Source organism: Musca autumnalis, unplaced genomic scaffold (genome assembly GCF_047663935.1).
Source record: "Musca autumnalis isolate F117 unplaced genomic scaffold, ASM4766393v1 scaffold_1, whole genome shotgun sequence".
In the NCBI taxonomy this organism is placed as follows: domain Eukaryota; kingdom Metazoa; phylum Arthropoda; class Insecta; order Diptera; family Muscidae; genus Musca; species Musca autumnalis.
In genome coordinates this window covers 106611417-106626713 of record NW_027411644.1, presented here as the reverse complement: position 1 = coordinate 106626713, position 15297 = coordinate 106611417, and the positions used below count along the sequence as shown (strand labels likewise).

General features: G+C 37.3%; 1 protein-coding gene across 2 annotated transcripts in view; it reads left to right on the top strand.

The window, feature by feature from the left end:
• Window positions 1-15297, top strand: part of Gld (Glucose dehydrogenase) — a 174840-nt gene that overhangs the window by 24513 nt on the left and 135030 nt on the right. Inside the window, exons 1-2 of one of the 2 annotated variants that reach the window (XM_073987163.1) lie at window positions 9822-10245; window positions 11101-11137. The gene's annotated coding sequence lies outside the window, so the exon portion shown is untranslated. Of the gene's footprint in view, window positions 1-9821; window positions 10246-11100; window positions 11138-15297 lie in introns of those variants that run through there. The other variant, XM_073987154.1, reaches the window with a different exon arrangement.

The window sequence follows — 15297 nt, the reverse complement described above, 5'->3', positions numbered from 1 at the left end:
GTGACAGCATAATATTGATATTTGGGAGTTTTTGAAGCGGTTTTTTGTAGTTCTCCATGCAGAAAAACATATGTAAATGGTGGATCAAACTTTATCATATATCAGATGGATTATACCACGATTTCAGTGGATAATCTTGAGATTTAAGACCTCCTCAACAAAGCTATTATTTTTGCACTCTTCGTCAACTTTTTCGCACAAGCAACTCCAACGACCGATTTGACATGTAAAAAGTGTTTGTTTTGTAGTTGTTATAAAAACAAACAAAAATTGAGGGCCTGTTTATGTATGTCGATAAGAAAACGAATGCGGAAGAAAAACTACCAAATTTGAGTGTGTATTTCAAATTTGTTTTTTGTTTTGAAGCAAAAGCAAATTAAATAATATTTCAAAAACTAAAGTTTGGGTGTCTTTCATGCGCACACATTTTCGTTTCGAAATACATAAACTGGGGGTTAAGAACTTTTTAATCGATAAAAGTTACAGAATAGGCCTACTGGTATTCTTTTTGATTTTCTGTCTGACAGAAAAACAAAATTTCGATTTCAAAATAAAATTTTATTTACCCAAATAAACACCCAGAAAAGAAATTTATCGGGTATTTACCTGGTATTTACCCATGTTTTGGGTAAATACCGGGTATAATCCCATCTACATATATGTATAGACATGTAAATATAATTTTTTCTTAATTTAGCAAATTTCAAAGTATATATGAGGAAAAGTCAAAATTTTTTAATATTCCATTTGAAAAAAATTAATTTTTTTTTGAAGCTACATAAAAGATTTTTGGTACATGGATTAAGAAAAAATTCTCATTCTCAAATCTGTTCGAGATACTAATTTTGGATATTGCGCGCAAAAGTTATGGGGGTTTCAATTCTGATTATCAGAAAAAATCTTATAAAAACTCTATTCATTATATCGAGAAACATTGTTAATTTATGGCTTCCTACATACTATATGTTTATTGAGGTCCCATAACTTTAGTGAAAAAGTTGTAAATTTTCGCGGAAATAATAATTCAAAACAATTGGTAGTTTGCAACTTGCTTTAATAAAATTCAAGCTATTTACGCATCTGAAAAATGTATATAAAAAATATGTACGTAATCTAAACATCGCGAAGATTCAAATGATACCAAAACTATACAAATCCGTTTAGTGGTTTGCATATTATAGCGAAAGCAAAAAATATATCGAGGAAATTTATAAAACTTTTGTAAGAGAAAATATTTATTAAAATTTATTTTGTGAGTTACTTGAAGAAAATTTAGCTAAAATAGGTCGGTGTTATTCTTCTATTTTAGTTAAATTTCACGCAAAAAATCAAATTTTTTATTCTAATCACTTCTCGAATACACGTCAACATCTAGCAGAAGATATGGGTATCGTTCAAATAAATTTGGGTTCCTTTAAATGGGGTATAATTTTGAAATAAAACTGTATCGGGTAATGTTCATTTTGAAATGCGTGTAAATCGCGAAATCCTCAAAATCATTTGATGCGCATGCGGTTTACCAACACAGCGAATTATTCTCTTTTAATTTGTACACATTTGCCAGGATTTATTTTGGCCGCTAAGATGTAGCATCGTCTGCAGTTTAGTGTGCAATAAACTTTATAACGCTTATAATTTGCACAAAGTTCATACACTTTTTATGCGCATCCGATTTCACTATCATTCATGATAAAATACATCGATCTAAACCTACATCGATAAAATCCATCAAGAACCGTGGATGTAGCATCACACACTATTTTTGGGATAAATCGGATACAGCTCCCATACCACTAAATTTTTTAAACCGCTGTTTTCGCAAAAACGCGAGTGATGTGTCAGTTTCTTCATTGAAAAGGAAACGGTCAAAGCGCGATTAAATCCGCGATATTTTACGCACATTTTTCGGTTTTTGCAGTTGCTGTTGGTCCCAGCACAATCAAAAGGATATTGTAAATACTGTACCCAAAAAATAGGGTTTTTCGAAAAAATATCGCACTAAATTTTGGCTTTTTTGGATTACTGTGATGCTGTCTGGGGTACATAGACAATATATATCAAATTATGCGTAATCGCGAGTACTTTGATTCTATTATATGCTTTTTGAAATACACGAATGCGCGTCGCAGTTAGATCAAACACCTAAATTCTGGCTTCAAAATGTCAGCATCCATAAAAGGTGGATATAGTGGAGATTTTGAAATGTGATACATTAGAAGTGTAATCTTTATTTTGTATTCTTCTACTTTTACTTTGGGCAGATATCCGTAATTTAAACGGTTTAACCGCTAATCGGATAACAACGTAAAAAAACTTGTTTGCTTCAACGTGTTTTTACCTATTTTTATTCATTTACGCGGTCATAGCTTCTGCACAAATAAACTTTTTTAGCCACATTTTTGAGCTTTGTGTAAAAACACTTCGTTTGATCCAGCTATGGTCATATTTCGTGGTACACTGCAATATTTCGCGAATTATAACAGTGCAAACCTTGGCTTCATCAATGTTAAATTTTTTTGACTTTTCGTCATATACATTTTTTGAATTTTCTTCAGTTATTAAAATATGTATTTATTAAGATAATCGCGCGATGTTTTATTACTTTTGCCTGTGGCGCTATTCGTTTTTCAAAAAGTATTTAAATATTTTTTATCTTAAAATGTGAAAATATTTTAGTAAAAAATCGCGGGATTTTTTCGAAAGTATTTTCGCCTGCCGTGCTTTTCGTTTTTCAAAAAGTATTACAATATTCTTAGAAAAACTTTTCATCTTCTCAAATTGGAAAAATATTTTCGGCTGCGGCGCTATTCGTTGTTATACCCTATACCACCTTGTGGTAAGGGGTATTATGTCTTTGTGCATTAGTTTGTAACATGAAAAACGAAACAAGATAGGCCCATAGTTCCTTTTAGGGATATACATAGAATCACTTTCTGAGTCGATTTACGCATGTCCGTCTGTCTGTCCGTCTGTCCATGTATTTTTGTAAACAAAGTAAAGGTCGCATTTATTGTCCGATTCGCATGAAAATTGGGGAAGATAGTTTTTTTGACCAAAGGACGAACGCTATTTATTTTGGTAAAAATAGGTTCAGATTTGGATATAGCCCCCATATATATTTTCGCCCGATTTAAGGCATTTGGTACACGAAACGCGCTATATATATGTACGATTTCAATAAAATTTGAAATGTTTACCGGGATTTGGCCTAGAAATAAGTGTGCTAAATTATATAGAAACCGGTTCAGACTTGGATATAGCTCCCATATATATTCTCGGCCGATTTTAGGTATTTGATGCGCGAAACGAGCTAAATATGTCCGATTTCAATTAAATTTGGAATGTTTGCCGGGATTTGGCCTAGAAATAAGTGTTAAAAATTATATCGAAATTTGTTTTGATTTGGATTTAGCTCCCATATATATTTTACATATTCACAGTGGTGTAGGTAGTATATAGACACATAGTTCATTTTGGGAATATACATATAATCACTTTCTGAGTCGATTTATGCATGTCCGTCCATCCGTCCATCCGTGTGTCCATGTTGTTTTGTTCGCAACGTACAGGTCGCATTTTTTGTCCGATTCAGCTGAAAATTGGGTAATATATTTTTTTAGCCATAGAACGCTATTGCTTTTCGTGAAAATCGGTTCAGATTTTGATTTAGCTCCAATATATATTTTCGGCCGATTTGACGTATCTGCTGCACCAAACACACTACATACGTCCGATGTTGATGAAATTTGGAATGTGTGACTGAAATCGGTCTAAAAATAAATGTGCCAAATAACATCGAAATCGGTTCAGATTTGGATATAGCTCCCATATATATTTTCGGCCGATCTGTCCAATTTTGATAAAATTTGGAATGTGTGACGGAATTTTGTCTACTAAAAAGTGTACCATATTATATAAAAATCAGTTCGAATTGATATATATCTCCTATATTTTACATATTCACATTAGTGTAGGGTATCATAAGTCGGCCCCGCCCGACTATGATCCTTTCCTCACTGGTTTATCTTCTTAAATTGTGAAAATATTTTGGTAAAAAATCGCTCGATTTTTTAAAGATATTTTCGCATTTTGTTTTTCAGAAAGTATTTCCAAATATAAACAAAAACATTTTATTTTCTTACTTTTTATTTGCCTGCAAGCAGAATTTTTCATTAAAAATAGTTTTGAAGGTAAATTTTGAATAAAATTCGATTTGTATTGGCTACAACTTATTTTGTACTTAATTTTCTTAAACATTTTAAATCAATTATAAATTATATTATGAAATGAAAATTGTATATGAACTTATATTATTATTTTTCTAATTTTTTTATACATTTGAAAAAAATTGTATTTAAATAAAAAAAAGTTCAGAAGTTTAAGAGGTCGTTCGGTCAAAAAATTAAACTTAAATCTTCAAAATACTTAAAATCGAGAGGTACCTTTATATGAGGGCTATACCAAAACATGGACCTATGTTGAACATTTTTGGTGTAGAAGTTTCGTGAATGCCTCAAAAGTCACATTACACACTTAACATACCATCCACATAATAGTTTGAAAAATAATTTTTATATGTATACTAGCAAACCCCGGTGCGCTTCGCTACCCCGACTAAGATAAATTATAAAGGAACTAGGAAAATGCCCGCTACTTCGTATGCGGAAAGGGAATAAAAAGCGATTAAACAATATTTAATATGGAAATGTTGACAGTGAAAATGTTGTTGTAATAATACATATTTAAAAGACACAATGTTGTTATCATGCAATATCCTCTTTATGGCAATATTCTCCTTAGGGTTTTTTTTTTTTTGTTTAGCCTTACTATACATGTCTATTCTATGTTTCCCCACTGTTCACAATCCTCCCGATTTTTTTGGAATTAATATTTATGTTGCACGGCTTTAAGTATATTCAAAAAGATTACTTCTCTCAAAACGATAATTTCTCTCTTACACCTAGAAATTTCTAAAGAACTCATTAATTATTACTTCGATACTGTTTGAAATGACTGAGGTGTGTATTTTGTGTCTAATAAATAATTCTATCCTCTTTATGTCAAATATTTGCGTACACTTCCTACTTAAAATCTCCTACTTAATTTAAATCTCAATTGAGAAAATTATTCAATTACCACGTCATTTTTTTTCTTCCATCCCTTCTTTGTTTTTCCTCCCAATCTAACCAAATGTCTCACTTTGTTTTACCGCATTTCAAACAAAAAAACTGACCTCAGGAATTTGACCCAAAATAAGAAGTACTCACTTAAACCACCTTTTTGCACTCTATAATCTTCCCTTAAAAGATAAACAAAAAGCTAAAAGATTTTTTCCGCTCACCAACACTGATTATGCGAACAATGCGATTGCAACGTGAGAAAGTAAACAATTTTAATCGGTCTTTTATTCAGTGTCGTGAAATGCAAAAAAGAAAAAGAAGAGGAAAATTTCTTTTGACTGCAACAATGTTAACATAATATCACAGGAAATATTTATGCTGGAACTTAAGAGGATCCAAAGAAGAAGAAAAAATATAGACCCTCAACATTAATTTTCTGCTTAACATTCATTCATGCTGTTTCAGTGCTATGCGAGGGCGAAAGCAAAAACCCAAAAAAGAAAACAATTTAAAAGAAATACTAAAAAAGTAATAGCCTCCACGTAATCTCAATTGATCATTGCTGATTTTCGTTTCCATCTGTATGAAAAGAAATAGATAACAATCCCTATGGGCGCATATCAACAACATCAGAAGCGTAATTGGCAAGACCAGCAACATCAGCAGCAGCAGCCGCCGCCACAAATTGTCGTCGGCTTGCTGTGGCGTTATAGACAACAAACGAAACATTAACACCAAACGTAATGTTATACCATAAACACCATGTGGTGATGTTGTTGTTATTGATGGTGGAACTATCACATGGTGGTCTTGCTGTGGTCTTGTATGGCATTCATTATGAGGAGTAGTTTAATTAATTTGGGAATAATATTTTGTTTAACAAGCTTTCTCTAAGAATTCCAATTAAGTGATGTTTGGGTCTTAAGTCTTTTGTTTTAGTGTCATATTTATAAGGGAGGGGATTTGTAGCGTTTTGAATTGGATTTGATTAATTGTCTTCTATTATGATTTATAAAATCATAGATTTTCTGCTAAGGACCACAAATAAAGAAATATCAAAGACAATTGCCCTAGGGGACAAAAATTCATCCACATGGACGGTATATACATAAATATTCTCGATTGTCTCTTTTTCTTCTCCATCTTTGCATAGCCTATAGTAATCAGCAAACTCCCCTCTTTTGCATTAAGAACACATAGATCTAATTTTACAGCTCCTACAGTTTATTTCACGTCAGACGTCTTTTGGGAAAGTAGTGATGCAGTCTTGCGGCATGACCAGTCTGGAGTAGAGTGGTAGTATCACATACCTCTGGAAACCTTGAGTTTCCAGCGGACAAAAAACTGACTACCCCCGTAGTCCCCTAAAACAAAAAAACAAATACGGAAAATGGAAGAAGAAAAGGAAATAAATGTTATGGTGCAGGGCCTTAATAACCCAGTACCGGCAGGGACCAGTGATCTGCTGCTAGTGATGCCTCGTCGCCATCAAGCGATCGTGAGCAAACATTACCCACAGATGTGGATGTCTTGGCATCTGTGGTCAAAGTTGCGGCTAAACACACAACCTAAAGAAAAAAGGGAAGAGGAGACAGGAAAGGTTAAGGAGAGACTTAACTTGACACAACCATAACAGACTCCGAATACTACAGCAGTAAAATAAACACCACCGGTGTGGAAACCCTCAATGAAGAGGAGGTCCACAAAATGGTAGAAAAAGTAAGCGATAGCATCGCAAAGCTTACAACTAAGGAGTGCGATGGACAGGGGCTCAACGACGGAAGTTTTAGAAGAACCAAACGCAGCTAAATAGAGAACAGCGGGATGTTCCAATGGATATAAAAAATATTCTCTCCAATTCCTCTGAAGCGGTGAAGAGGGGCAGAACACCGTAAGACCGTGTAAGAAACATACAGCTTCCAACCTTCAGAAGCCCCTAGCAAACTTCACCAAGACCAGACTAAAGAGAACAGCTGGATGCTCCAAAGGAAATCAACAATACTCTCTCCATTTTCTCGAAAGCTGCCAAGAGGATAAAATATCCTGAGGAACAGAACACCGTTAAACCGTGTAAGAAGAAAAAGAGGTTCCCACCTTCAAATGCCAACAGCGTGAGCTCGGACATGAAGAGGGTGAGCGCGACTGCAGAATCTTCTGGAATGACCGGGGACTCAGAAAAGAAGCGCAGGACCTTCCAGGTCAGAAAGATCTCAGCGGAGACCGGATCAGAACCGCATCAGAGCCGGACTGGCAGTTCTACATGCTGATCGACACCAGTACACGGTCCCGCAGACTACCCAAAGAACATACAGCTAACATTTCGTCATGAGTAACCCCAAAGTGGCTTAACATCTTTTGATTCTTTGGCTCGCCTGTAATCCATTTTTTAGGCCATCTCCTTATGGCCCGTCTTTAAATAAATCATTAACAAGGACTTTTACCGGTTCTTTTTTAAAGATTCCTCAACTTATTTATCAAGAACGGATTAGAGGATCTGTAAAAATTGCTTCGGTTCGTCTACAGTGACCTCAATCGGTTTGTCTTTATAAAGACAAATTTCGGTTCGTCTATAAAGACGGTCTTAAGCCCGTCTATAAAGACTCCCTTTAGCATGTCTATAAAGCCTCCTTTCAGCTGGTCTATAAAGACTACAACCATTCAGATCATCCATAGAGATTCCCTTCAGCTCATCTATAGAGACCCCCTTCAGCTCGTCTATAGAGATTTTAACTCGTCTACAAAGGCTCCATTTAGCTCCCCTATAAACACTCCCTTTAGCTCGCCTATAAGCACTGCTCGTCCATAGAGACTCCATTCAGCTCGTCTATAAAGCCTCCCTTCAGCTTGTCTATAAAGACTCGTCCATAAATCGTCCTTTCTGCTTTTCCATAAGGACTCCCTTCAGTTTGTCTTTAACGACTCCCTTCACCTTGCCTATAAAACTACCTTTAGCTCATCTATAAAGGGGAGTCATCATCTATACCGACTGCCTTAACCTCATCTATAAAGACTTCTCAACTCGACTGTAAGGACTCCCTTTAGCTTGTCTATACAAGACCCCGTTCAGCTCGCCTATAAAGCATCCCTTAAGTTTGTCTATAAAGACTGCCTTCAGCTCGTCTATAAGACTCCACTCAGCTTTTCTATAAAGACTTCCCTTAGCTCTTCATAGACTCCCCTCAGCTATTCTATAAAAACTCCCTTCAGATCGTCTATTAGGACTCCTTTCAGCTATTCTATAAAGACTCCTTTCAGCTCGTCTATAAAGACTCCCTTCACCTCGTCTAGCTCGTCTATAAAGACTCCCTTCACCTCGTCTAGCTCGTCTGTGAAGACTCCCTTCAGCTCGTCTATAAAGCCTCCCTTCAGCTCGTCTATAAAGCCTCCCTTCAGCTCGTCTTTAAAGACTCCCACCAGCTCGCTTCAGCTCGTCTATAAAGACTCCCTTCAGCTCGTCTATAAGGACTCCCTTCAGCTCGTTTATAAGAACTCCCTTCAGCTCGTCTATAAAGACTCCATTCAGCTCGTCTATAAAAACTCCATTCAGCTCGTCTATAAAGACTCCCTTCACCTCGTCTAGCTCGTCTATAAAGACTCCCTTCACCTCGTCTAGCTCGTCTATGAAGACTCCCTTCAGCTCGTCTAAAAAGACTCCATTCAACTCGCTTCAGCTCGTCTATAAAGTCTCCCTTCAGCTTGTCTATAAAGACTCCCTTCACCTTTTCTAGCTCATCTATAAAGACTCCCTTCAGCTCGTCTATGAAGACTCCCTTCAGCTCGTCTATAAAGACTCCCTTCAGCTCGTCTATAAAGACTCCCTTCAGCTCGTCTTTAAAGACTCCCTCCAGCTCGCTTCTGCTCGTTTATAAAGACTCCCTTTCGCTCGTCTATAAAGACTCCCTTCAGCTCGTCTATAAAAACTCCCCTCAGCTGGTCAATAAGGACTCCCTTCAGCTCGTCTATAAAGACTCCAATGAGCTCGTCCATAAAGGCTCTCTTCACCTCCTCTATTCAAAATCACGTCAACTCGTCTATAAAGACTCACTTCAGCTCCTTTATAAAATGCCACTTCAGCTCATCAGTAAAGACTCTCCCCAGCTCATTTATAAATGCTCCTTTCAGCTCGTCTATAATGAATCCCTTCATCTATATTTCCTTCGTCTATACACACTCCCTTCAGCTCATCTATATGAACTTCCTTCAGCTCGTCTTTAAAGACTCCCTTTAGCTCGCTTTAGCTCGTCTATAAAGATTCACACCACTTCATCTGAAAAAAACTCTTATTAGACGGCATACAATTTATTATTTTTTAAAATTCCTCACATATTTTACATAAGTTGTTTCCCTCCTAAGATATTTTTTCATTCCATAATTATAAGATTATCTTCCATCTGATAATAATTAAGAAACCTCATCCTGCAATTCCATATGCTGCCCCTCGTTGTTTGCTGTTATTTGCCAAAAAAATAACAATTTAAAGTGTAGGTCTTTGTGTTTGTTATTCATTTCATGGAAGCAAACGAACCCTCTGTGTAATTATAGGGTAGTGTGCAAAAGACATTGAATCAGACCTTATCATAGGTGCCACTATGCCATGTAACTAACAATGGAAACGTGTCCAATGGGGGAGGTATAGTTCGCGTCTTCAAAGCAAAACGACAACAACAACAAACTACATTATAATGAATAGCTTACCAACTTAGTTAGCTAATTGTTTTTCAAGTTACAATAACGTTTAGATAACAACCGGGAAAAAAGTTTTTTTTTTTTGCAAAAAAAACTGTCTAATATTGATTTGGGCTTGAAGAAAGAGGGAGAATGGATAAAGAAGCGGAGAAAAAAGAGCGACAAACTGAAATTTACAATTTTTCAACAAAGACATTTTATAAATTATTTATTATTTCCTTAGGTCACTTAGTTACTAAATTGGTGATTGCAAAACAGTTGTTCCAGTAGTCGAACTTAGAAAACATTTTTTACAAATGCCCAGCTTTTTCATTTTTGTTCGTGTCAAATTGCAATAGGGGATACACTTCTAATCACATAAGAAATGTATTCATAACTGTTGAAAACTGTAGCGCCTAAGACCACATGTTATGAGCTTTTAATCATAAAGCATCTTAAGGTAATATTTGATCTTTCCAAGCGGTTATGTGGCATTACCTTCTCCGTGTTTCTAACATCTACTTTTGTATAGACAGTTTCTTTTTAGAGAAATATTTTAAAAATAAATATACATTCATATTTAGTGTTGAAACATGTTTCTATTTACAACAACTCTTCATTCATTTTTAGTTCTCCAGCATCCATCCATCCATCCATCCACTTACACCCTTATTGTCTTCGCTTCCCAGAAAACCAAAAACAACTTCTGTTCCACAGAAATCATTAAACTAAAGACACGATTTTTCGTGAATTATTAGATATCTTTTGACAAACGAAATTGCAACAACAAATACCTACCGACTTTTACAACAGCACAAAAAAAAGCCCCGAATATTAAATGTTATGCAAAATAGAGATGCTAAAGTCAATTGCATTGTTTGTATCTCATTGTCGGTCATAATCAGAGGAGTTTTTTGTTTTTTTTCTTTTCAATGGAATCGTCCAAAATTTCCCAATTACGAAAATATTTTTCTTACAAATAAGCCCTTTAAGTTGGCATTTTATACGTTTGTTACTGAGGGGGAGATGTTGGATGCTTGTTAAATTATTAGCTAACAACAGAAAACGCAGCTTAAAAAAAAGCAAAATTTGATTTACAGATTTAAAAGATTTCAATTTTTATTTTCTCAATATTCTTTACCGTCTAATATTAAGCGGGACTAATTGTTGGATACACACACCGACATTATCTTCATTCCTACACATTATTTTTTATTATTTTAAATATCTATAAGCAATAATGTTTTAATTCAATTAATCATTAATAACTTTAATTTAATCATTCAATAAATTTACATTTGTTTCTTCCTTTCAGATTTTTATCTCCAGAAAAATAATATCTTTATTGAACGGTAAGTTTGCGGGTCAATGCTTCATATTGAAACCGGAGGAAAATTCCTTTAATATAAATTATAGACCAGCCGAAGGGAGTCTTTATAAATGAGCTGCAGGGAGTCTTTATGGACGAGCTGAAGGGTGTATTTATAGACGAACTGAAGTGTGTCTTTATAAATGAGCTGAAGGGAGTCTCTATAGACGAGCTGAAGGGAGCCTTTTTAGACGAGCTGAAGGGAGGCTTTATAGACGAGCTGAAGTGAGTCTTTATAAAGAAGCTGAAGGGAGTCTTTATAGACGAGCTGAAGGGAGTCTTTATAGACGAGCTGAAGGGAGTCTTTATAGACGAGCTGAAGGGAGTCTTTATAGACGAGCTGAAGGGAGTCTTTATAGACGAGCGGAAGGCAGTCTTTATAGACGAGCGGAAGGCAGTCTTTATAGACGAGCGGAAGGCAGTCTTTATAGACGAGCGGAAGGCAGTCTTTATAGACGAGCTGAAGGGAGTCTTTATAGACGAGCTGAAGGGAGTCTTTATAGACGAGCTGAAGGGAGTCTTTATAGACGAGCGGAAGGCAGTCTTTATAGACGAGCGGAAGGCAGTCTTTATAGACGAGCGGAAGGCAGTCTTTATAGACGAGCGGAAGGCAGTCTTTATAGACGAGCGGAAGGCAGTCTTTATAGACGAGCTGAAGGGAGTCTTTATAGACGAGCTGAAGGGAGTCTTTATAGACGAGCTGAAGGGAGTCTTTATAGACGAGCTGAAGGGAGTCTTTATAGACGAGCTGAAGGGTGTCTTTATAGACGAGCTGAAGGATGTCTTTATAGACGAGCGGAAGGCAGTATTTATAGACGAGCGGAAGGCAGTCTTTATAGACGAGCGGAAGGCAGTCTTTATAGACGAGCGGAAGGCAGTCTTTATAGACGAGCGGAAGGGAGTCTTTATAGACGAGCTGAAGGGAGTCTTTATAGACGAGCTGAAGGGAGTCTTTATAGACGAGCTGAAGGGAGTCTTTATAGACGAGCTAAAGGGAGTCTTTATAGACTAGCTGAGGGGAGTCTTTATAGACGAGCTGAAGGGAGTCTTTATAGACGAGCTGAAGGGAGTCTTTATAGACGAGCTGAAGGGAGTCTTTATAGACGAGCTGAAGGGAGTCTTTATAGACGAGCTGAAGGGAGTCTTTATAGACGAGCTGACGGGAGTCTTTATAGACGAGCTGAAGGGAGTCTTTATAGACGAGCTGACGGGAGTCTTTATAGACGAGCTGACGGGAGTCTTTATAGACGAGCTGAAGGGAGTCTTTATAGACGAGCTGAAGGGAGTCTTTATAGACGAGCTGAAGGGAGTCTTTATAGACGAGCTGAAGGGAGTCTTTATAGACGAGCTGAAGGGAGTCTTTATAGACGAGCTGAAGGGAGTCTTTATAGACGAGCTGAAGGGAGTCTTTATAGACGAGCTGAAGGGAGTCTTTATAGACGAGCTGAAGGGAGTCTTTATAGACGAGCTGAAGGGAGTCTTTATAGACGAGCTGAAGGGAGTCTTTATAGACGAGCTGAAGGGAGTCTTTATAGACGAGCTGAAGGGAGTCTTTATAGACGAGCTGAAGGGAGTCTTTATAGACGAGCTGAAGGGAGTCTTTATAGACGAGCTGAAGGGAGTCTTTATAGACGAGCTGAAGGGAGTCTTTATAGACGAGCTGACGGGAGTCTTTATAGACGAGCTGACGGGTGTCTTTATAGACGAGCTGAAGGGAGTCGTTATAGACGAGCTGAAGGGAGTCTTTATAGACGAGCTGAAGGGAGTCTTTATAGACGAGCTGAAGGGAGTCTTTATAGACGAGCTGAAGGGAGTCTTTATAGACGAGCTGAAGGGAGTCTTTATAGACGAGCTGAAGGGAGTCTTTATAGACGAGCTGAAGGCAGTCTTTATAGACGAGCTGAAGGCAGTCTTTATAGACGAGCTGAAGGCAGTCTTTATAGACGAGCTGAAAGGAGTCTTTATAGACGAGCTGAAGGGAGTCTTTATAGACGAGCTGAAGGGAGTCTTTATAGACGAGCTGAAGGGAGTCTTTATAGACGAGCTGAAGGGAGTCTTTATAGACGAGCTGACGGGAGTCTTTATAGACGAGCTGACGGGTGTCTTTATAGACGAGCTGAAAGGAGTCTTTATAGACGAGCTAAAGGGAGTCTTTATAGACTAGCTGAGGGGAGTCTTTATAGACGAGCTGAAGGGAGTCTTTATAGACGAGCTGAAGGGAGTCTTTATAGACGAGCTGAAGGGAGTCTTTATAGACGAGCTGAAGGGAGTCTTTATAGACGAGCTGAAGGGAGTCTTTATAGACGAGCTGAAGGGAGTCTTTATAGACGAGCTGAAGGGAGTCTTTATAGACGAGCTGAAGGGAGTCTTTATAGACGAGCTGAAGGGAGTCTTTATAGACGAGCTGAAGGGAGTCTTTATAGACGAGCTGACGGGAGTCTTTATAGACGAGCTGAAGGGAGTCTTTATAGACGAGCTGAAGGGAGTCTTTATAGACGAGCTGACGGGAGTCTTTATAGACGAGCTGAAGGGAGTCTTTATAGACGAGCTGAAGGGAGTCTTTATAGACGAGCTGAAGGGAGTCTTTATAGACGAGCTGAAGGCAGTCTTTATAGACGAGCTGAAGGCAGTCTTTATAGACGAGCTGAAGGCAGTCTTTATAGACGAGTTGAAGGGAGTCTTTGTAGACGAGCTGAAGGGAGTCTTTGTAGACGAGCTGAAGGGAGTCTTTGTAGACGAGCTGAAGGGAGTCTTTATAGACGAGCTGAAGGGAGTCTTTATAGACGAGCTGAAGGGAGTATTCATAGACGAGCTGAAGGGAGTATTTATAGACGAGCTGAAGGGAGTATTTATAGACGAGCTGAAGGGAGTCTTTATAGACGAGCTGAAGGGAGTCTTTATAGACGAGCTGAAGGGAGACTTAATATACTATCGGAAAGTACCCTTTATAGACGAGCTGAAGGGAGTCTTTATAGGCGAGTTGGAAGGAGTCTTTATAGACGAGCTGCTGGGAGTCTTTATAGACGAGCTGCTGGGATTCTTTATAGACGAGCTGCTGGGAGTCTTTATAGACGAGCATCTGGGTGTCTTTATAGACGAGCTGAAGTGAATCTTTATAGACGAGCTAGAGGGAGTCCTTATTGAAGAGCTGAAATAAGTCACTATGGACGAGCTGAATGGACTTCTTATAGATGAACTGAAGGGTGTGTTTATAGACGAGCTGAAGTGAGTCTTTATAGACGAAGTGAAGGGAGTCTTTATAGACGAACTGAAGGGAGTCTTTGTAGACGAGTTGAAGGGAGTCTTTCTTATTTTAGTCAAACTATTCGACGAGTACAATGGTGCCTTGAGTTGAATTTGGTATTTCTGTAAAATTGACTACGGTTCCAGTGTCAGGTTTTGCGGTACTTATATCATAAGTACAATGGGGTAGGTTGCTGAATGAATAAAATTTATATATCAGAGCAAGATTTTTTCTCGGCCGCCATTCTAAGCCGATTAGCAGCACATAGTTTATTTATCGCTTCATGATTACGATAATACATTGTATACTGATTTGTGACATCGAGCCTCCTGAAAGACAACATTACAACTTTCAATTATGAGCAAAACCTGCAGCGTAAAATTGGCTTGCATTTCCAGAGTATTTCAATTATTTATTTTATATTATATTGACACGTGATACATGGGTAATAATGAGGTCCCAAATCATTTAGCTTCAACCAGAAAAGGTCAACACTCTCGTGGGAAATAGTTTTTTTTTCTCACTATGATATTTTGCCCCAAGATATCCGGAACATTGAGTTCCACCCTCACCTCAATAAAAAAACAAACAATTGCTGCAATTCTTGATAACCACAACAATTCAACCAAAACTAATGAAATTTGCATAAGAAATCAATCAATTTTTCTTTAGTTCCCATTTCTTGCATTTCATGTGAAACTGAACGAAATACACTTCATTTCGCTTTGATAGCTTTGAGTAGTGGAAGTGTTTATTATTGCCATTTTATCAGATAACAGTTAATTTGCATCGTTATTTTTGCGTGAAATCAACAACAACAATAAGCATGAAAATAGTAGAGAAACACACATAACGTACCATAGAAGAGGAAGAAACACACACTCCACAGAGATTTATTC